The sequence below is a fragment of the Lathyrus oleraceus genome, chromosome 3 (genome assembly GCF_024323335.1).
Source record: "Lathyrus oleraceus cultivar Zhongwan6 chromosome 3, CAAS_Psat_ZW6_1.0, whole genome shotgun sequence".
Taxonomy (NCBI): domain Eukaryota; kingdom Viridiplantae; phylum Streptophyta; class Magnoliopsida; order Fabales; family Fabaceae; genus Lathyrus; species Lathyrus oleraceus.
The window spans coordinates 475899943-475923838 of record NC_066581.1 but is presented as its reverse complement, the minus strand read 5'-3'; the positions used below and the strand labels follow the sequence as shown (position 1 = coordinate 475923838).

The 23896-nt window shown below is 37.9% G+C and overlaps 1 non-coding gene across 1 annotated transcript; it reads left to right on the top strand.

The window, feature by feature from the left end:
- The first annotated feature begins 13582 nt into the window (after positions 1 to 13582).
- LOC127133060 (small nucleolar RNA R71) lies at positions 13583 to 13689 on the top strand. Its single transcript, XR_007807054.1, has one exon. It is a non-coding gene; the product is annotated as a small nucleolar RNA R71 (small nucleolar RNA).
- The last annotated feature ends 10207 nt before the right edge of the window (positions 13690 to 23896 follow it).

The following is a 23896-nucleotide window of genomic DNA, read 5'->3' as shown; positions in this document are numbered from 1 at the left end:
ATCGGTGTTTGGAGAGGTGGAATTGCCAATTCTGATTGGATCACAAACCTTCAACACTGTCTTCTACGTGATGGATATCAGTCCTTCCTACAGTTGCCTGCTGGGTCGGCCTTGGATCCATAATGCTGGGGCAGTCTCTTCAACTCTACATCAGAAGGTTAAGTTTCCGGTCAACGGACGAATTATCACCGTCTGTGGTGAGGAGGACATCCTGGTCAGTAACCTGTCTACATTCAAGTATGTAGAAGTAGAAGGTGAAATTCATGAGACTCTATGTCAGGCTTTTGAGTCAGTTCAAATCAAGGATGCAGCTCCGGTGGAAGAGGTTAAAGCGGGTGCCTCTATCTCATCCTTTAAGCAGGCACAGGCCGTGGTGGATTCAGGTGTTGCTCCCGGTTGGGGACGTCTGTTGGAATTACCAGTTAAGGAAGATAAGTTCGGGATTGGATACCAGCCAGCTCTGACTTCTACAACTTCAACACTTCAGGGGCCGATCACTTTCTCCAGTGCTGGCATCATTCAGTATGGTCAAGTCTCTGCTGTCAACGAAGAAGATGGGGATAGTGACTGCGACATCGACAACTGGGTGCATCCGAGGATCCCGGGTGAAGTCATCAACAATTGGTCTTCTGAAGAGATTATTCAAGTCACTCTTCTTGAAGAGTAATTTTCTTTGTTTATTCATGCATATCCAAGTCTTACGTTCCACCCAGGGCGTAACGACTCATTGTAGGGCCCGTCTATGTGACACTTGCATTTTTTTTATCATAAATAAAGGACGTCTTTTCGCATTCAAATATTTCGTTCCTTGTCTTTCTATTTTTTGCAGTTTTTCAAAAAAAAAAATGGCAATGTTTTGTTTAGTTTCCACATTTTTTTTCACACTCATAAGCACATACCATCACTCATGCAGATGCACATCACCGGATCCTATTGATAACGGTTCTGCTATGGCTCGCTTCGACTTTGAAAATCCAATCTTTCAAGCTGAAGAAGAGGATGATGAAGATTGTGAACTCCCTGAAGAACTTGCCAGGTTGTTGAAACAAGAGGAAAGGGTTATTCAACCGCATCAAGAGTCTGTTGAAGTGATTAATCTCGGCACCGAAGACGCCAAGAGAGAAATCAAAATAGGGGCTGCTTTGGAAGATAATGTGAAGAAAGGGCTGATTGAATTCCTGCAAGAATACGTTGACATCTTCGCCTGGTCTTATCAGGACATGCCTGGGCTGGACACAGACATCGTGGTACATCGCTTGCCTCTCAAAGAAGGTTGTCCTCCGGTCAAGCAGAAGCTCAGAAGAACAAGACCAGAGATGGCTGTCAAGATAAAGGAAGAAGTGCAAAAGCAGTTGGATGCAGGGTTTCTAGCAGTCACCAATTATCCGCCATGGGTTGCGAACATCGTCCCAGTACCTAAGAAGGATGGAAAGGTACGGATGTGTGTCGACTACCGGGATCTGAACAGAGCTAGCCCTAAAGATGATTTCCCATTACCTCACATCGACATTTTGGTGGATAATACAGCTCAGTTCTCGGTATTCTCCTTCATGGATGGCTTTTCTGGCTATAACCAAATCAAGATGGCACCAGAAGACATGGAAAAGACAACTTTCATAACCCCGTGGGGCACCTTCTGCTACAAGGTGATGCCGTTTGGTCTGAAAAATGCCGGAGCAACATATCAACGAGCTATGGTAACTCTGTTCCATGATATGATTCATCATGAAATCGAGGTTTATGTGGATGATATGATTGCCAAATCTCAGACAGAAGAAGAACATTTGGTGAATTTGCAGAAATTGTTTGAGCGTTTGAGGAAATTCAAGCTGAGGCTTAATCCGAACAAGTGTACTTTCGGGGTGAGATCGGGAAAATTGTTGGGTTTTATTGTTAGCGGAAAAGGGATTGAGGTGGATCCTGACAAAGTGAAAGCAATACAGGAAATGCCTGAGCCAAGAACAGAGAAGCAAGTCCGTAGTTTCTTAGGGAGGTTGAACTACATTGCAAGGTTCATCTCTCACCTAACAACCACGTGTGAGCCAATTTTCAAATTGCTGAGGAAAGATCAGGCTATCGGGTGGAATGAAGATTGTCAAAGGGCTTTTGAGAAGATAAAAGAGTATTTACAGAAACCTCCAATCCTTATACCTCCAGTTCCTGGGAGACCTCTGATAATGTACCTATCAGTGACTGAGAACTCGATGGGGTGTGTATTGGGACAGCATGACGAGTCTGGTCGAAAAGAGCATGCCATATACTACCTTAGCAAAAAGTTTACCGACTGTGAAATCAAATATTCGCAGCTTGAGAAAACTTGCTGTGCTTTGGCCTGGGCTGCTCGCCGACTGAGGCAGTATATGTTGAACCATACTACCTTGTTGATTTCTAAGATGGATCCAGTGAAATACATATTCGAGAAGCCAGCTCTCACCGGAAGGGTCGCTCGTTGGCAAATGATTTTAACAGAGTATGATATTCAATACACGTCGCAAAAGGCCATCAAAGGTAGTATTCTGTCAGACTACCTTGCCGAGCAGCCGATTGATGATTATGAGCCGATGAAGTTTGAATTCCCTGATGAAGACATCATGTTCCTCAAGATGAAAGACTATGAAGAGCCAGTTGTTGGGGAGGGACCTGATCCGAACGAAAAGTGGACTTTGTTGTTTGATGGGGCTGTCAATGCTAGAGGAAGTGGAATTGGTGTTGTCATTACAACTCCGAAAGGTGCCCACATACCTTTCACCGCTCGTTTGACTTTTGAGTGCACAAATAATGAAGCTGAGTACGAGGCCTGTATCTTGGGCATTGAGCAAGCCATTGATCTGAGAATCAAGACTCTGGACATCTTCGGAGATTCAGCTCTGGTGATTAATCAAGTGAATGGTGATTGGAATACTCTCCAGCCCACTCTGGTCCCCTACAGAGATTACACGAGAAGACTGTTGACTTTCTTCACAACGGTAAAATTGTATCATATACCTCGTGATGAGAACCAGATGGCAGACGCACTTGCTACTCTATCCTCCATGATCAAGGTAATTCGTTGGAACCATGCTCCCAGGATCGATGTGATGCGCCTTGACAGGGCCGCGTATGTGTTTGCTGCTGAACTGGTAGTCGATGACAAGCCCTGGTATCACGATATCAAGTGCTTTCTGAAGAATCAAGAGTACCCTGCAGGGGCATCCAACAATGACAGAAAGACTTTGAGAAGATTGGCAGGCAGTTTCTTCTTGAACAAAGACGATGTGTTGTATAAGAGGAACTTCGACATGGTTTTGCTCAGATGTGTGGACAGACACGAGGCGGACATGTTAATGCAGGAAGTTCATGAAGGTTCCTTCGGTACTCATGCCGGTGGACATGCAATGGCTAAGAAATTGTTGAGAGCGGGTTATTATTGGATGACCATGGAATCAGATTGTTTCAAGTATGCTCGGAAGTGTCATAAATGCCAGATTTATGCTGATAAGGTGCATGTACCGCCGAATCCTCTGAATGTGATGGCTTCGCCGTGGCCGTTTGCTATGTGGGGTATTGACATGATTGGAAAGATTGAGCCGACTGCTTCCAATGGGCATCGCTTCATCCTTGTTGCCATCGACTATTTCACCAAATGGGTCGAAGCAGCGTCATTTGCGAATGTCACCAGACATGTGGTTGCCCGTTTCATCAAGAAAGAAATTATTTGTCGCTATGGGATTCCCGAAAGAATCATTACTGATAATGGTTCTAATCTCAACAACAAAATGATGAAGGAGTTGTGTCAGAACTTCAACATTCAGCATCACAATTCTTCCCCTTACCGCCCTAAGATGAACGGCGCTGTTGAGGCGGCAAATAAGAACATAAAGAAGATTGTGCAGAAGATGGTCGTTACGTACAGAGATTGGCATGAGATGCTACCCTTCGCCTTGCATGGGTACCGCACTTCAGTACGTACATCGACAGGGGCAACCCCTTACTCCCTTGTGTATGGTATGGAAGCGGTCCTACCTGTTGAAGTGGAGATTCCTTCTCTAAGAGTCCTGTTGGATGTCAAGTTAGATGAAGCTGAATGGATTCGGACAAGGTTCAATGAGTTGAGTCTTATCGAAGAGAAGCGAATGGCAGCCATTTGTCATGGGCAGTTGTATCAGAGTCGGATGAAGAGAGCTTTTGATCAGAAGGTGCGTCCTCGTTGTTTCCAAGTCGGAGATTTAGTGTTGAAAAGGATCCTTCCTCCTCAGACAGATCACAGGGGCAAGTGGACTCCTAACTATGATGGACCGTATATTGTCACCAAGGTTTTTGATGGTGGGGCCTTAATGCTTGCAACTATGGAGGGTGAAGACTTCGCTTCCCCTGTGAACTCAGACGCAGTTAAAAAATACTTCGCATAAAATAGACCCGCTGGACAGTAAAAAGAATAGTCCAGGCAAAAATGGGCATCCCGACGAACCAAGAAAATGGAAAGGTTCGGGCAAAAATTAGGGATCAAAAAATAAAAAAAGATTGTACACCCGGTAAGTTGAAAACCTGAAAAGGCAACTTAGGCAAAAATGGGTATCCCGGTGGATCGAAAACCCGAAAAGGGCGATCCAGGCAAAAGTTAGGGATTAAGCGAATGACTGCGTTCTGAGTAGCTCTGAATCTCATCTCGTGCCAATGACTGGAAATTTTTGAAGGATAGGAAACAGTCCAATCACTCTTTCAGAAAGCTGATCATCTGGAGGATCTTGAAGACGGGCAAGTCATAGCAGAATTGGAACCCAATAGAAATCCACTTCACATTGCCATTAGATTAATTTTTGTTTTATCTATTGTGCGATTACCTCTTTCCAGGGATTGCTTCTTAATGTAAATGCCTATTCAGAGGCCATTCAATCAATAAAATCATGTTATTCAGTATATCTCTGTTTTCGTTTTCATTTTACTGTTTTGTTTGCGAAAATGACGTCCGAATTTTTGATAAACATTGCATCATGACACATAAGGGCTTTACAGGTACATGCTCAGTAAACATTTAAAATTGCTGTAAATTTTGAGTGCCTTGGATCGTCTATTCAGAACAGATACCCTCGGGGCATTTCTTTAAAATCCCCTTGCAGATGATCGTGAATATCTTCCCCAGAAGTCACCAACAGACTTCGGTGTCTTATCCCTGTAGAGCTAATTAGAGCGTTGGATTCTTCAATCCCCAGCAGGTTTTCACCACTGTACTTCCCCAAGCGTTTGTTTCAGAATATACACTCCCCAGTAGAGTTGACAGTGCCAGATTGTATACCCCCATCGGAGTTGACAGTGCCAGACTGTATCTTCCCAGCAGAAGTGGCTGTTCCTGAGAGTTCGAGGCCAGATCGATAATCCCAATGCCAGGTCCATGGTTTCTTTTCTTGAAGCAGAACCTCGGTACCGTATCAGTGTTTGCTCCCCCTGCTGAGTCATCTCTCGCAAATCGTGGTTGCCAGAACCATTGTAGCTTTCCTCAGCAGCAGGCTTCCAATGCCATTCCTTCCCCGATCAGAGTCTCGGTATGGCCAGAACACCGCATGGCTAGTCGTCTCCCCACAGAATTCTTTGCGCTGTGCATCTCCAACAGCCTTGCCAGGGTCCAGAAGATGGTGATCATTTCCCCAGCAGATCCCCTTGCCTCGGCTTGGCATTCTACCCAGCATTTCGCATCCCTGCATGTAGAATCATATTGCATTGCATCCTTCCAAATCGCGTAGCATTTCCATTTTCATGGAGCATTACGCCATTGAAAAATTCAAACATATGCATGTAAACATAAAACATTCTCGGTATCCCAAGTGATAAGCTAGAAGTTGTTTCCAGTACTCAGACTGAAGATTGTTCATGACTTAACTTTGTGTCATTGGCCCAGGCGCCGCCTCTATTATCATTCCCTATTTCTGCCGATGCTGACAGGCATGAAGTTTTCCGGTATCCAGACCGAAGTGGCGTTCAGGCCAGTTTCCGGTATCCAGACCGAAGTGGCGTTCAGGCCAGTTTTCCGGTATCCAGACCGAAGTGGTGTTCAGGCCAGTTTTCCGGTATCCAGACCGAAGTGGCGTTCAGGCCAGTTTTCCGGTATCCAGACCGAAGTGGCGTTCAGGCCAGTTTTCCGGTATCCAGACCGAAGTGGCGTTCAGGCTAGTTTTCCGGTATCCAGACCGAAGTGGCATTCAGGCCAGTTTTCCGATATTCAGATCGAAGTCCTTTCCAGTATTCAGACTGATGAGCGGCATTCCGGCCATGGTTATTTCTGTGTTACCATTTATTTTGGTATGCAAGTTAACATTCTTTATTCAGACTGACTCTCACCGTACCAGACGGATTCTTCTTTCAAGACCACCTCTTTGCCGATTCTGACAGACATTGTTACTTCATTTCACTTCAGTGCAAATTTTTGGGCTTTTATTGTATTCAATCCCTTGATACCTCGAAAGCACGAAAGCAGCTGTCATCTTCCTTCCGGGTCTCCAGTTGATTGAATAGGGGCAGCTGTAATACCCCAAAATTTACCCTTCAGTTTTTCCAAAAAAAAAAAAAAAAAAAAAAATTAAATAAATAATTAAAATATAACAAATTATTTTGGACTTGGGTCTCCCTCATTCCAAGCCCACAAGTCCACGAAAATCAGCTATAAATATAAGAGTTTCAGTAGGGTTTCAGACACTTGGAAATTCCCTGAGAAATAGACTTGGAGTTCACGTGGAGTTTCAAACCTAGGAACTACTCTGCAGCAACCTTCGGGCAGCCCTGAGAAGTTCATTCCGCCTCACGCAAACCCTAAACGTTGCTTCGCCAATCCGGCCTTGTCTTCCAATTTTAACAGGTCTCTCATCAGCTTGGGAGAATCTCAGGGTCGCTTATCCTTTAATTGCTGTAACTTCGGATCTTGATCCGTGTGGTATTTTACTTCTTCCCTTTTATTTCTACTGTTTCTTAGCTGGAAGACCTCGATAGGAGGCAATGTTTGAGCCCCTTGGTGGCATTTTTTCTATTTCAAGATATATGTTTTGTGTGATGTGATTGTTTCCCCATAGGATGCGAGGCTTCGCATAGTCTCCCGTTTGCATGCCAATTTAGGTAGCACTGTTCCTCCGCCTAGGACTTCCTTTTTGCATGCGCGTTCCTACAACGCAAACAAAACCTAAAACCCAAAGCAACACGTTTACTCCTTCTACTACAGGCGAGTAAGTCTCCAAAGGTCGAGCATCCGGTAGATTGCGTAGTAACGTTGTTCACCCCGTAACATAATCCATAACCCCGTAGTTAGTCGAACTACGGCTTGCTCTGATTCTCATTCCAGATGAGATACGTAGGCATAAGACGCGATGTCTTAGCGAGCACAATTACCTCCAACCCATAGGTCAGCCGAGCTACGAAGACTCTGATTCTCATATTCAGATGAGATACGTATGCAGTGGATGCGACATCCGCGCGAGTCATTTCTCTTAACCTTTTTAGTAAATAGCACATTAGGCAAAACCACACCCTTTAAACAGAAACCGCATAAGTGGATCCCGTAGAGTACTACGGGTGCGTAGGGGTGCTAATACCTTCCCTTCGCATAACCGACTCCCGAACCCAAGATTTGGTTGCGAGACCTTGTCTTTTTCTTTCCTATTTTCAGGTTTACTTCGAGCGTTTCCTTTCCCTCCTTTGGGATAAATAACGCACGGTGGCGACTCTCCTGTCTTTTTTCTTCGCCGGTTGTTTTTTTTTTCGCACTGTATTTTTTCAGGTTGCGACACTACCAACCACTACATTTTTATTATTTTTAGAGATGGATAACGCACCCCACTTATTCCCTCGATTATATGAAAAATTGGGGAATTATATTCAATCTTACTACCTCGGTTTAATAAAATAATTGAGAATAAAACATTGCTATTTTTTTCTTCTACATTTTCGTTTTAACCATATTACATGACATATTTTGCCCCTTTTTGAAACAGAAATACTGTGTCCATTTCTGAAGTAGAAATATTGTTACCAAAAACATTTATTGTTTATATCAATTGTATAACCAAAATGGCGCACACCTTATACTTTTACTATAAAATTAAGAAAATGATTAACCAACAAAAGAAAAAAGCAAAATGAAAAGTTTTGAACAACCATCCAAAAGTTTTCTTCGATGAATTTTGTAACTAGTCGTTAAACACTATAATTTGAACCATATTTGAAACAAATTATGATAATCAATAACAACATTAAATCTTTAAACTATTGATCTCAACAACAACAACATTCAAACTTAAATATCAACAACATGGATCAATAACTACAGATATTATAAATAATTTATAATCATATATGAAAGTCACAAATAATAGCACTTACTTTAGAGGTTTTTAATTTTCTGACTTTTACCATGTAAGATATGGTATCCTTCGACATATCTACATGTTTGAAAACAATAAATATTAGTAAAATGAATACAAATGTTGAATAAATATATATATATTACTAAGTCATATAAAATATTTACTTACTAGTTTTTCCATATCCACTCTTGATGATCACAACGAATAACATGTACATCATCTTAATCATTTTCTATAGATGAGAGATGTACATGTGTTGCGAAAGAAGGAGTCTCAAAATTTAAATATTTATTTTCATCACTATCAGTAATATGTTTTTCTTGTAGAACAATTGACCATCTAGTGTTACAAGAATTAATGATATAAAAAACTTATACATTTTACTTGGGATGGCATGATAAATGGTTTGTTTCTATACGTTGCTTTTTGAATATCAACATGTATGAATCCTAAATCATTGATTTCTACACCAGTGTTACTTTCAATCCACTTGCACTAAAATAAAGGAACTTAAAAATAATATAATCAATCTCCAAAATCTTCTCAATGACCCCAAAGTACGCTCTAGATGTCAGTACAATATTGTTATCTTTGAAACTAGAGAAATACATGGATTTAACTTCAAGCATAACCTCACTATTTTGCATGGTACTACAATCATCCTTTAATTTTTTTGTGTAGAATGAAAGTTTAGTAATGTCATATGTACTCCAAATTATTATATTAAACTTAGATATATATGACATCCATTTAATTGTCTCAGATGCACTTCTATCTTTATAAACTCATTCATTAAACCAATTTATGAAAGTTTTATTATGCTCTATCAACATCAATTTTTCACTCATTTGGAGAATTTTTTTCTTGATAAGACTTTTGTGAACGGACAAGTAAGGTTGAACTTCATCAACATTATTCAATATATACAAATGTGCTTGAAGAATTACATTTCACTTCATTGTCTTAACATTTAAACCTTGAGTACCCTCGATATCTTCCATCGTGACGAGAATTAGGGATTTCTATAGAGTTTACTTCTGACAAATAGTTTCTACAAAACTCAATAGCTTTTCTTGTGAAGTTTCCATTAAACGATCGAAGATTCCAACAGTGGTGATTCTTCGTATGCCCTTTAAAGATCTTCTTGTATCGCACTACTGGATGCATCCATCTTAAATAAACTAGACCGCACAATATAATATCCCTAACTAGATGAACAATTAAGTGAACCATAATTTCAAAAAATGATAGAGAGAAATACATCTCTAATTGGTACAAGATAATTGTTGTCTCATGTTCCAACTCATCTAAATTTTCAGGATCAATGAATTTACTACATATAGAATTGAAGAATAAGAAAAAATTAGTTATAGTTACCCTTACACTTTTTGGTAAAATGTCACGGATAGCCACTGGTAGAGTTGTTGCATCGATACATGGAAATCATTATATTTTAAGTCAATTGATTTGATATCTTTCCTTGACACAAGTTTCTTCACATTTGATGAGTACCCTTGGGGAAATTCGACACCCTACAAACAATCGCAAAAACTTTTTTTTCTTTTTAAGACAGAGTGTGACATGCTGGATGTAAATATATTATATTTCCTATTTCTTTTGGGGGAAACTCTTGTCATATACCCATCATCACCATATCTAGACGAGATTTCTTATTATGTTTTGTCTTGCCTTTAATGTTACGAGTAAAGGTGTGAAAAACACACGAAAGGGGGGGGGGGGGTGAATTGAGTTTTAAAAACAAAATATTTTTACCAACTCAGAAACACCACTCAAATATTAATAACAAAGAGATAAAAACGCAAGTATTTTTATTCTGGTTCGCTTCAAACTCAAAGCTACTCCAGTCCACCCGCCAATGTGATTTCGCCTTATACATAAGGACTTAATCCACTATAATCAACTGATAACAATAGTCACAATGAATAACCTTCTTTTTTTTCTCAAGGATCCGACTATATCATAGTCTTCTTAAGAACTCACATAGAACAACTTTCTTTATCTTCTTAAGAATCTGACCATACCTTAGTCTCCTTAAGGAATCAAACAAACAGTTTGAATAATATTTTGTGTGTTATAATTTTCTTCTATACAAGAAGATTTTATACAAATGATAAACAAATAATTAAAGAAAAACTGTGTATAAAAATGATAGCTTTTCATAAACAAATAGACTTTGCCAAGTTTTGCAATACTTCAGCATTCTTTTTTTCTTCAAGTCTCCATGTCCTACTTATATAACATGAGGAAAATATCGTTTGAAGGCAAAATGGGGAAACCAAATAGAGCGGTTGTTCACTGTTGGATGGTGAAAGGAGTGATACTGTATAATATCATTCGCCCACAAATTCAGTGACATGTATGATGTATAGTACTGTCCTTGCCCACGAAATCAGGTAGTGGTATTTGATTTGTACTATGTACTATTTGATCACGTATCCATTTGATCTTATCTTCAAGTTCATTGGCTTCTGATGAAAGTTTTCGGAGGTTGAAGGTTTTCGATTACTTCTATTTTGGCTTTGTCTACTTCAATTCCTCTATTTGATATGATGTGTCCTAAAACAATTCCTTCTTGTACCATAAAGTGACATTTTTCCCAATTAAGTACTAGGTTTACTTTTACACATCGTTCTAGAACTCTTTCTAGGTTTTCAAGACATTCTTCAAAACTTTGCCCGCATACGCAAAAGTCATCCATAAAGACTTCCATGATGTTTTCGAGAAAATCGGCGAATATTGCCATCATGCACCTTTGGAAAGTTGTAGGAGCATTGCACAAGCCAAACGGCATTCGTCGATAAGCGAAGGTACCAAAAGGACATGTGAACGTTGTCTTTTCTTGGTCATCAGGATGAATTGGTATTTGAAAAAAACCTGAGTAACCGTCCAGATAGCAGAAATGAGAATGCTTGGCTAGTCGTTCTAACATCTGGTCTTTGAATGGTAAAGGAAAACGATCTTTTCGGGTTGCTTTGTTTAGCTTTCTATAATCAATGCACATTCTCCATCCCGATTCAATTCGTTTGGTTATAGTTTCTCCTTTTTCATTTTCGATCACTGTTATACCTCCTTTCTTTGGTACTACGTGTACAGGACTAACCCATTTGCTATCGGATATAGGATATATGATACCTGCCTCTAATAACTTCGTTACTTCCTTCTTCACTACCTCACTCATGATCGGGTTTAGTCTCCTCTGATGTTCCCTAGAAGTCTTACAGTCTTCTTCTAGCATGATGCGGTGCATACAAATAAAAGGACTTATCCTTTTAAGATCAGTGATGTTGTATCCTAGTGCGGTTGGATATTTTCTTAAGATATGTAGGAGTTTTTCAGTTTCAATTTTTCCTAGGTCTGCATTGACTATTACTGGTCGTTCAAGTTCTAAGTCTAGGAATTCATATCTCAGATTTTTAGGAAGTGTTTTCAGGTCGAGGGTTGGTTTCTTAAGGCATTGCGTAGGATCTGATGTTATTGCTAAACACTGGTTCAGTCTGTCTTCTTCACGATAGTCGCACAAATCTTCATTTTCTAATTCTGTTTCTTTTATGCATTCATCGATGATATCCATGAAGTAACATGTGTCTTCTATTGCAGGTGCTTTCAAAAATTTGGAAAGAATAAACTCAATTTTCTCTTCTCCTACTTCGAAAGTGAGTCGTCCTCGTTTTACGTCTATGATAGCACCGGCAGTTGCTAAGAAGGGTCTTCCCAATATAATGGGGGTAACTTCATCTTCTCTTATGTCCATAATTATAAAATCAGTGGGAATGTAGAATTGACCTATGCGCACGGGAATGTTTTCAAGAATTCCTACGGGATATCTAACGGAACGATCTGCTAATTGCACAGACATTTTAGTTGGTCTTAATTCTCCCATTTCAAGTTTCTTGCATATGGACAAGGGCATAACACTGATACCGGCTCCTAAATCGCATAAAGCTTTATCTATGACAAATTTTCCTATATGACAGGGTATAGAAAAACTACCAGGATCTTTAAGTTTAGGAGGCATATTCTGGATTATTGCGCTACACTCAGCAGTGAGTGTAACGGATTTGCTATCTTCAAGTTTCCTTTTATTAGATAAAATTTCTTTTAAGAACTTAGCATATGAGGGCATCTGTGTAATAGCTTATGTAAAAGGAATTGTGACGTTTAATTGTTTCAGCAGGTCAACAAATTTTTTAAATTGGCCCGCGTCTTTGGTTTTAATTAGCCTTTGAGGATAAGGGATAGGTGGTTTGTAAGGCGGTGGAGGTACATAAGGTTCTTTTTTTTCTACGATTTCCTTATTACACTCTTCCTTTTCCTTAGGTTTACCTTCTTTCTCAGTTGACTTTTTAGAGTTTTGGTTCTCAATCCTTGGGTCAGATGGTCCTTCTACCTCTGTACCACTTCGTAATATAATTGCATGAGCGTGGCCTTTCGGATTAGGTTGGGGCTGTCCAGGAAATGTACCAGTTGGGGCAGCAGTAGGCGCTTGTTGTTGAGCTACTTGCGAGATTTGTGTTTCCAGCATTTTGTTATGGGTAGCCAGGGCATCTACTTGACTTGCTAGTTGTTTAATCTGTTCGCTAGTGTGTACATTCTGGTTTAAGAACTCTTTATTGGTTTGCTGTTGAGAAGCTATGAAGTTCTCCATCATGATTTCCAAGTTGGACTTCCTAGGAACGTTATTGTTAGGTGTAGATGGGGTCGGCTTTTGATATCCAGGAGGTATAGCTGGAGCTTGACTGGGAGCTTGACCTGGTGCGTATAAAGCGTTGTTACTTTTATATGAAAAATTAGGATGGTTCTTCCAGTTTGAGTTATAGGTATGCGAGTAAGGATTTCCTTGAGCATAGTTCACCTGCTCTGTTTGAATTCCTGTTAGGAGTTGACAATCTGTAGGGGTGTGACCTTGAATTCCACAGACTTCGCAATTTTGAGTTACGGCAACCACGGTGGCTGGAGGTGATACATTTAAACTTTCAATTTTCTGGGCAAGAGCATCCACTTTTGCATTAACATGATCAAGGCTACTTATCTCGTACATGCCACCTTTCGTTTGAGGTTTTTCTACCATTGTTCGGTCGCTTCCCCACGGATAATGATTTTGGGCCATGCTCTCGATAAGTTCATAAGCGTCGGTGTAAGGTTTATCCATAAGCGCACCACCGGCGGCGGCGTCTATTGTTAGCCTTGTGTTGTACAAGAGACCATTGTAGAAGGTGTGAATTAGTAACCAGTCCTCTAAACCATGGTGTGGGCAAAGTCTCATCATGTCCTTGTATCTTTCCCATGCTTCGAAAAGAGATTCGTTATCCTTTTGCTTAAATCCATTTATCTGGGCTCTCAACATAGCTGTTTTGCTTGGAGGAAAATATCGGGCAAGAAAGACTTTCTTCAACTCATTCCATGTGGTGACTGAGTTGGAAGGAAGAGACTGAAGCCATCTTCTAGCTTTATCTCTTAACGAGAAAGGAAAGAGACGAAGTCGAATTGCCTTTGAAGTGACACCATTAGCTTTAACAGTGTCAGCATATTGGACAAATACGGATAAATGAAGGTTTGGATCCTCGGTAGGATTTCCAGAAAATTGATTCTATTGCACTGCTTGCAACAGCGAAGGTTTAAGTTCGAAGTTGTTCGCTTCGATTGCGGGTGGAGCAATGCTCGAATGCGGCTCATCCTGCGATGGAGCAGCGTAATCTCGAAGAGCACGAGCTGGTTCGGCCATCGCTGGTATCGTTAAAGGAAGGAGATTTTTGAGATCAGGAATTTCGATTGGAGGAAGATTGTTCGTAGCACGATACTCCCGAATTCGTCGTAATAATCAGAGATATCGTTCAACGTCGTTGATTCGTAAGTAGTACGGCTCGCCTTGTGAGCGAGTGTGTGGCATACAAATCAACGAAAAAGGAAAAAAATTGCCTTAGTCTCTACAGCGTAACAGAAGAGTTAGGGTATCGACTAAATAAAACTCCCCGGCAACGGCGCCAAAAACTTGATCGCGACTTTGTGAGTCTATCGGGGTACTAACTGCAAGTGCACAGTCTAATCACGTAGTTTTAAAAGATATCGATCCAACAGGGACTTAATGAATCGATCTACCATTTTTCTAGGGTTACTGCGTAAAGCTAAGGCGGATGATACTTTAATGACTAGGGGGAAAAGTAAAACTAAATTTGGATCTAGATAAAATATCAAATAAGATGGATATCAGTATGTAGTTCGTCGTAATTAGGGAATCAAATCTTCGTTGGTCTTTTTCTTAATTTTAAAATAGGTCTTTTCAGTAGACACTATTAATTAAAAGTCTTTTCCTCAAACTCTCACTCTGTTGAATTAGACTATGACTTTATATTGTAACGTACGCTCTCACTATTTCGTTAAATCTAAAATCACTTTTGAAAATAATAGAATCTATAGAAACTCCTTTTGAGAAAATACTAACCGTTTAAACACCCTCGTCTCAAACTCTCGCTCTGTTGACTTAGATTATATGATTAAACTTAAATGCTTAACTCTCGTCCTCACATTTAACTTTTAAAAATAATTTTTGAAAATGATTAGAATTTAATTAACCTTAAAAATTGCTTTCGCCCTGATTTAAAGTTAATGTTCAATTTACACTGTCCAGTTAAAAGCTCAAACCGTCGTTCTATTGATTTTAACTTCTTTATGTCTTTTACTCTCGTACAAAAACCTTGGTATTAACTTTGTAAATTGAGACCAGAAAAAGAGTGACTATATTTTGAAATACATTTAAACCAACTCAATTTCGATTCCTTTATTCCGCTTACTTTACATACCGATATCTAAATTAATTAGCCAGACATGATAAACATGCATAAACAATAATCGTGCATAAATACGGCCATATCAAACAAACAATATATATAAACAACGGAACAAAGCATCTGTAAATTAAAACAATAAATCAATTAATTAATGAACCTAGAAAAATACTAGAAATCTGGATTTTATCTCCTAGCTTCGATGCTCGAACACTCCACCACAAGCCGGTTGGATTTGTTCTTCACAATTCTCAATCAGATAGGAAAGTAAAAACAAGGAAATAAAATACTATGATCTAACGTAAGGTTAGATCCAATAAAAATTACACAATAGTTTCCGGTGTAGAAACTATCGTGAGAAAATAAATTGTTTGCTTCGGAAATTAAACTAGAAAAGAAAAGAAAATAGGATGCTTGAAAATTTAGAGTGCTGGAAAATTATAATGCTGGAAAGATATTGCTGGAAAAATATTGCTGGAAAAATTGCACGGCGAAGAGAGAGCTTCAATTGGCTTTTGTGAGGTCTATTTATATTCACCTCTCCAAATAACCGCTTCCTCGAAAGTGTCTTCAATATGGTTCAAAGCGTCAACGAGTGCAGGAGAAAAATTAGGGGAAAACGTCCACTCCGTTACGCACGTAAAGCCTAAAATATAGGATGAAATGTGTGACGTCCGTCACACTATGTGTTACGGTCGTAACACTAGGTTTTGGGACGTGACGCTCGGCACGTGCGTGTGGCGGTCGTGACAGCCATTTCCTTTGTTCCAAACGTGGCCTGGGCTTTGGTGCTTCAGCTTGCTGCTTTTCCTAGAAAATCCTCTTTTTGCACCCCTCTTCTTTCTTTTTCACACGTGCTTTAAATAATGATACCTGAAATAAATAATAAGAAAATACTGAGTAATATCGAATAATATAAAATAAATTGAATCAAATAACGATATAATTTAATTAAATCAAGTCTAAAAATGTGATATAGTTTCATGTTATCAGCCGCCAAAAGATCCTCTTTAGATCGTGATACATTTTATAGCTCTTGGATGAATACTCAAGCTACATTGATGACTTTCTTCTAAAATCATCTTCTTCAACTCATCTTTGTCAGGAATACAAATTTTGTCTCTGAACCTCAACACACCTTATTCATCTACTTTAAAATCATTACCATCAGTTTGATTACTTCCAATCATCAAGCCCACCAACTTCACATCCAACTTTTGACTCTCTTTAATATTATTAAGAAAATCATTGTTGATCTTCAGCATACCCAACATCACACTTGCAGTGTCAGTTCACAGACCAAACTCACGTCTCTGAGCTGTTCAATCATTTCCAACTCTTTAACCATCATAACAGACATATGCAAATACTTCCAACTTTAAACATCAACCACGTCATTCGCCTTAACGGGATGATAATTCAAGCCAAAGTCATAATCCTTTAAGAATTCCAACCATCTCCGCGGTCTCATATTTAATTCCTTTTGATAAAACAAGTATTTCAAAATCTTATGATAAATAAACACTTAAAATATGGAACCATATAGATAATACCTCCAAATTTTCAATACGAACACCACTGCAGCCAACTCCAAATCATGAGTAGGATAGTTTCTCTCATGAATCCTCAATTATCGTGAAGCATAATCCATAACCTTGCCATCTTGCATTAGCACACCACTTAAACCCATCAACGATTCATCGCAATACACCACAAACAATTCATTTGATTCAGGTAAAACCAAAATCGGAGTTGTAGTCAACCTTTTCTTCAGCTCTACGAAACTGTTCTCACAACGAACGTCCCACACAAACAATTTATCTTTGCAGGTCAACTGAGTTAACGAAAATGTCAACTTGGAAAAGCTTTCAATAAACCTGCGGTAATAACAAACCAAGCCCAAAAAGCTTCTAATCTATGTCACCCACTTCAGAGCCTCCCATTGTAACACATCATTTATCCTTGATGGATTCACAACTACACCACCATTAGAATCACATGACCAAGGAAACTCACTTCTCTTAACCATAACTTACACTTGGAAAACTTTGCACACAACTGGTTCCCTTTAAATGTCTGTAATACAATTCTCATATGTTCCACACATACCCTTAGACAACCGTCCTTCTTCTTGACTAACAACATCGGAGCACCCCACGGTGAAACACTCGGACGAACAAACTTCTTCTCAAGCATATCTTCCAGTTTCTTCTTCAATTCACCCAAATCTGAAGTAGACATCCTACAAGGAGTCGTCAACACCGAACTAGTACCAGGTACTAAGTTAATAGTAAACTTCACTTCGTGCTCTGACAAAAGATTATTGATATATTCAGGAAACACTTCGGGAAATCACACACCACAGGAATATCACAAACTACTCCCTTTCCTCTAACTTCCAACGAAGCTAACATCATAAACACTTGCGCCTTATCCTTCACGGACTCTCTCACTTGCTTAGCCCATACAAATGTCAACTCTTCACCTCCATCAAACTCAGATTCACGCTCTAGAGGAAAATTCACAAATATCTTTAGGAAAACATAAAAAATCACACACCACTGGCATAACATTAGCCCTCACATTGCTCTCTACTCTGTGAGAAGAAACATCAACAATAACAAATCGTTTTCCCTAAAGACATTCTAACTTGACCGATAAACAGGAATCTCGAATCCATTACATCTTCAGTGTTAAGAACAACACAACTTCGACATCGCCCGAGCTCTTACAATCAACGACATATTGCACCAACTTATCAAAACAATTTGTAAACACTTGATTTAACTCAAATCAATTCATTCCAAGAATAACGTCAACTTGTTCCAACAAAATACAAATTGTACACATCCTCATGGAACACGTCGGGATACTAAACACACCATTGGCTAATATCTAGCCAAAACATCTCCTTCCCCCTCACAAGGAAACGACCAACGAGAACACCTGGCCGTCTCCCCCTCAAGGATCACACCATTTTTCTAACCGACACCATCCTCGAATCTAACCTCTCTTCGAGTTCAGGAAAGACACAACATTCTCAAAATAGTTGAACTAGTCCTCATTTCGCTCTTGCATGCAACAACATGATATTGAAGCTTTATACAGTTGGAACATCCAAGAGAAGTAGACGTTTCTCCCCCACTTGTTTCATTTCCAACCTGCAAATGGAAAACAAAACAAGCATCGACAATGTTCTCACATATGTCGCATACTAGGGAACAAACATAATTAAACAACCTGGCCGGACGAACCGATCTGCTCTGATACTACTATGTAACACCCTAAATTTTTCCCGAGTAAACTTAAAACATTTATCAGAGTAAAATAAAACAACAAATTTAAATTATATCACAAATTAGCATAAAAAAACCATTCATTCTCATCAACTCATATGTACCCCAAACCTCACAACGACAATAACTGCAACAATTGCAACAATTCATCATTCCAATTCTGACCCGAAACCACATTAATTCACACAACTTTTACATGACACAATCCAATCAAATTTCAAAGGTTTAACAACAACATTTTCATCATTCACACAATTCAATCAAATTTCACGGGTTTAACAGCAACATTTTCATCATTCCCACAATTCAATCAAATTTCATGGGTTTAACAACAACATTTTCATCATTCCCACCATTCAATCAAATTTCATGGGTTTAACAAAAATATTTTCAACATTCACACAATTCAATAAAATTTCATGGGTTTAACAACAACATTTTCATCATTCCCACAATTCAATCAAATTTCATGGGTTTAACAACAACATTTTCATCATTCCCACAATTCAATTAAATTTCATTGGTTTAACAACAACATTTTCATCATTCAAACAATTCAATCAAATTTCATGGGTTTAACATCAACATTTTCATCATTCCCACAATTCAATCAAACTTCATGGGTTTAACAATAACATTTTCATCATTCACATAATTCAATCAAATTTCTTGTGTTTAACAACAACATTTTCATCATTCACACAATTCAATCAAACTTCATGGGTTTAACAACAACATTTTCATCATTCCCACAATTCAATCAAATTTAAAAGGGTTTAACATCAACATTTTCATCATTCACACAATTCAATCAAATATCATGGGTTTAACAACAACATTTTCATCATTCCCCACAATTCAATCAAATTTCATGGGTTTAACAACAACATTTTCACCATTCATACAATTCAATCAAATTTCATGGGTTTAATAACAACATTTTCATCATTCACACAATTCAATCAAATTTCATGTGTTTAACAACAACATTCTCATTATTCCCACATTTTAATCAAATTTCACGGATTTAACAACAACATTTTCATCATTCCCACAATTCAATCATATTTTATGGTTTTAACCGCAACATTTTCATCTTTCCCACAATTCAATGTAGAGAAGAAAACACAAAACCTACATGGCATAATCTACCCACCATCATCATGTTAACCCTTAGATAATTAGAATCTCACCCTTACCTTAGATTTCCTAGCAATAGCTTCTTTAACTTTCAACAATTGTGAATCTCCTCTTAAGCTCTAACCTCTTCTTCTTCTTTCTCTGCTTCTCCTCTTTTTTCCCTAAATGTTACTTAATGAGTTTCTATCCCAATACCCCTTTTATATTTTTATTATAAATCATATTATTTTATTAACTTATTATATTATCTCTATTTCCTTAATAATAATAATAATAATAATAATAATAATAATATGAGATTAATTACTACGCACTCTCGGTGTAAAAAGTTTTACACTGGCGATTCATCACCATCATCCGTTTGTATTACTTTATAGATTCTTGAAATAAAAGTCAAACTTCTTTCAATATTCAACGTCTATTATTAACTGATAGTGTAAAATCCTTTTACACTGTCAGTGTATTTCAATTAAATTCTAATAATAATAATAATAATCCACTCAAATTATATAATTAAATTAATATTCATGTAATATTAATTAATTAAATAAATGATAACTAATATGATTAATTAGTTTTACTCAACATACCACACTTTCTATATTTTTGCTCGTACACTCCCCAATATCTTAATTTTTATAATTCTAAGGCAACTACCCCACACCAAGGGTAACACAACACATCAAAACACCATTCAACACAACACAACCACAACTATCACATAATTAAATTACGAAAAATAATTTAAATAAAATCGGGGCGTTACACAAGATCTTCAGAACTGCTGATGACGCTTGCTCAGAAGTTGCAAAGTCATTCCTTATGACAGAATCTGCTTGCTTCAAATTGCTTCAGTCTTCAGAACCTTGTTGAACTTTGAATAAGGTTAGTCTATGAAAGACTTAAGTTTAATCTTCAAAGCCTGAAGCTTTTGGTTCTAATTCTTCAGATTCATAACAACCCTGTTTCTCTTTAATATTTTTTCTTAGTGATTAACTTGATTTATATCAAGATTAATGTCTTTTTTATCATGCATACAAGAATAATCATTAGTAAACCATATTCTTCTTTAAATACTTTGTTATCATCGTAATCTTTTCGGGACGTGAATAAATCTTGTTCCAATAGATCATATATTCCGCCAATTTAGATTGAAAATTTTAAATTATTTGTATAGCATGACATAATGATATATATCCTATTAAATGACAGTTAAATTATTTTTACACATTCAATGTATCTCCATAAACCATTTTCTTAAATATTAAACTTTAAATTTATTTATAAAATTTCGATTATAAAGTCCATATAATTATCGATTTTTTTTTTTAAATATCCAAAATTTTAAAAAATTTTTCAAAATTAACCATTTTTTCAAAAAAATTACACAAATGGGCAAAATTTGCCCTAATTGTGTACATAGGCGCCACCCTAGTTGGCGCCTACCCTTAATGGGTAGGGCAAGTCGCCACTAGGAGTGGCGCCTATGCCCAATTCCTTTTTTTTTTTTTTTTTTTTTTTTTTAATGTTTTATTAATTTTTTTTTTTAATTTTTTTTTTTAAATATTAGATATTTGATAAATATATTTTTTTTATAAATTATATTAATTTATATTAACACTTATATATAAATAAAATTATTACAAGATATATATATATTAATTTATATATATATTAATTTATATATATATATATATATATATATATATATATATATATATATATATATATATATATATATATATATATATATATATATATTAATTTAATTTATAAACAATTAATATTATACACATTTAATTAATATATATAAATATTTATTTACAAGATATATATATATATATATATATATATATATATATATATATATATATATATATATATATATATATATATATATATATATATATATATATATATATATATATATAAATTTATATATATATTAATTTAATTTATAAGTAATAATATTATTTATAAATTTTTGGGAGAATTAGGGTTATTCATGTTAAGGTTAATCTATCAATTATAATTAGGGTTTATTGATCGGTTATAATCCGAGTTTGGTAGTTATGACCTAATTGAAACCCTAATTAATCAAGTGCGACACTAATTAGGGTTAGGTAGACTGGTGTACAACCCAGATCTTTTCCTATAAATAAAGTGTTATTTCCTTGCATTTTCTTCACCACTGTTTCCTATCACTTTCTGTATCAAGTTGAGTTCATGGCATCCCCAAGACCGTCGTCATGGCAGCGAACATCATCAAGGCGCCCGGATCCTGAACCAGTAATCTTAAAAAGGGATGGGCATGTTATTTTCTCGCCTTTGAAACCCCCAATGGAGATGAAATTTTGGAACATCCGTTCGTTGGACCAGCTAAAAAGGTCCTTGATGTCTTGGTTAGAGGGAGATTACGAACCTGGTGAAGTCATCAGAAGGATTCAGAGGCTTAGAACAAGGTTCTCATTTGAAACTGGAGAAACGATACGTTGGTGGGTTGAAGTTGAAAGCGACATTGATTGCATCCAAATGATGCATGGATCAGACGACATAGTGTTAACTGTTGTAATTTCTTAGATTTTAATGGTTGTTTGTCATGTTGTTGTTGTATTTGTTATTGTTCTAGTACTTGTTCTTGTTTTAGTACTTGTTTTTGTTCCAGTATTTGTTTTTGTTTTAGTAATTGGTGTTGTAATGTTAGATGTTTGTGTTTGTTGTTCAAGTGTCATCTTCTATTTGGAATAAAAAGTAAACTTTAATTTAAAATGATTTTGGTACACAGATTTATGAAAGTGAAAACTAAGTTGTGGAACTAGATCCACGATATGGACATTTGTTCTTATTATGCCCTAGTTGTCTACATATGCTACACTTCCTCTGCATTTTCTCTGCGACGTCCATTTCAGTTCTAATGCGCCTGCTATTTGGGCGACCACTTTTATTCCGCCGCATCGATTCGTTGTGCCAAACAATTTCCCCGTCATACTCTGGCCAATACGCCTCCAATGCTACCACCGGAAAGGGATTGTCGTATACATTGAGCAATGTTGCAACTTTGTAGATTGGAGACACTAGCGATAATGCATCGAAGTGGCTGTGTGAACACGCTGCAATGACATGGGAACAAGGCATACGATAGGCCTGAAATTGACCACAGTCGCACCAACGGTCTGGTATTAGGACCCTATACTCTTGTCTGGGCAGCCCTTGGTTGTGGTCAATTGTTTCCTTGACACTAAAAGTGTGGCCATGGCGGTCGAATTCCGTAACCCGATGGCTGCTGGCTTTGGCAGATTCCTGCCTCATAAACTTCATGCAGGCATCACTATATACTTGACTCGTCTGCAACACTTCATTCCAGCGCCTGCCTCTTGTTACGAACAACGTTGCCATCCGAAAATACGTCGCACTCACCAATGCGGTTACCGGGAGGTTACGTATGCCCTTAAACACGCCGTTCATTGATTCCACAAGATTTGTTGTCATGTGGCCCCACCTCACCCCATCGTCATATGATCTAGTCCACTTCGCTCGGTCGATATTATCGATCCACCTCCCTGCATCAGAATTTGCCAACACTATTTCCCGGCGATAGTATTGGAATCCAGGTTGGTTTAAGGCATACCCCGCGTTTATCAAATGTTGCTTCAAGAAGTTATCCTTGAACTCCCGCATAAAATTTTGAGCAATATGCCTGATGCAGTAGACATGGGTAGACGGGGGGTCATGCCAACCATTTGCTGGATTATTGTATGCACTCTCTATTGAAGCGTGCCTGTCAGAGATCACGCAGATGCCAGCTTGTGGAGTCACGTGCGTTCGAAGATTCTTAAGGAAGAAACTCCAAGCAGCAGCCGTTTCTCCTTCCACCAATGCAAAGGCTATTGGGAAAATATTTGAATTGCCATCTTGTGCGACCGCCATCAGTAACGATCCTTTGTATTTCCCATACAGCCAAGTTCCATCGACTTGAACAAGTGGTTTGCAGAATGTGAACCCGATGATGCAGGGACGGAATGCCCAGAAAAGTCTATGGAAAATTCCATTACCTTCTAGACGAGTTCCGTCAGGGGATTGTGCAGGCAAGGTCTCCATTATAGTAACCGTCCCAGGTGAATACAATCGTAGTGCAGCCAGGTAGCGTGGTAGTTGTTTGTATGATTCCTCCCAGTTACCGTACACCAGTTCAATTGCCTTGGTTTTCGCTAACCAAGCCTTTCTGTATGACGGTGTATATTTGAAAACAGCCACACAATGGGAGATAATTGTTTTGACCTTCAGTGACGGGTCAGCCTCAACTAGAGGTAATATGGAATGGCAGATCATGTCA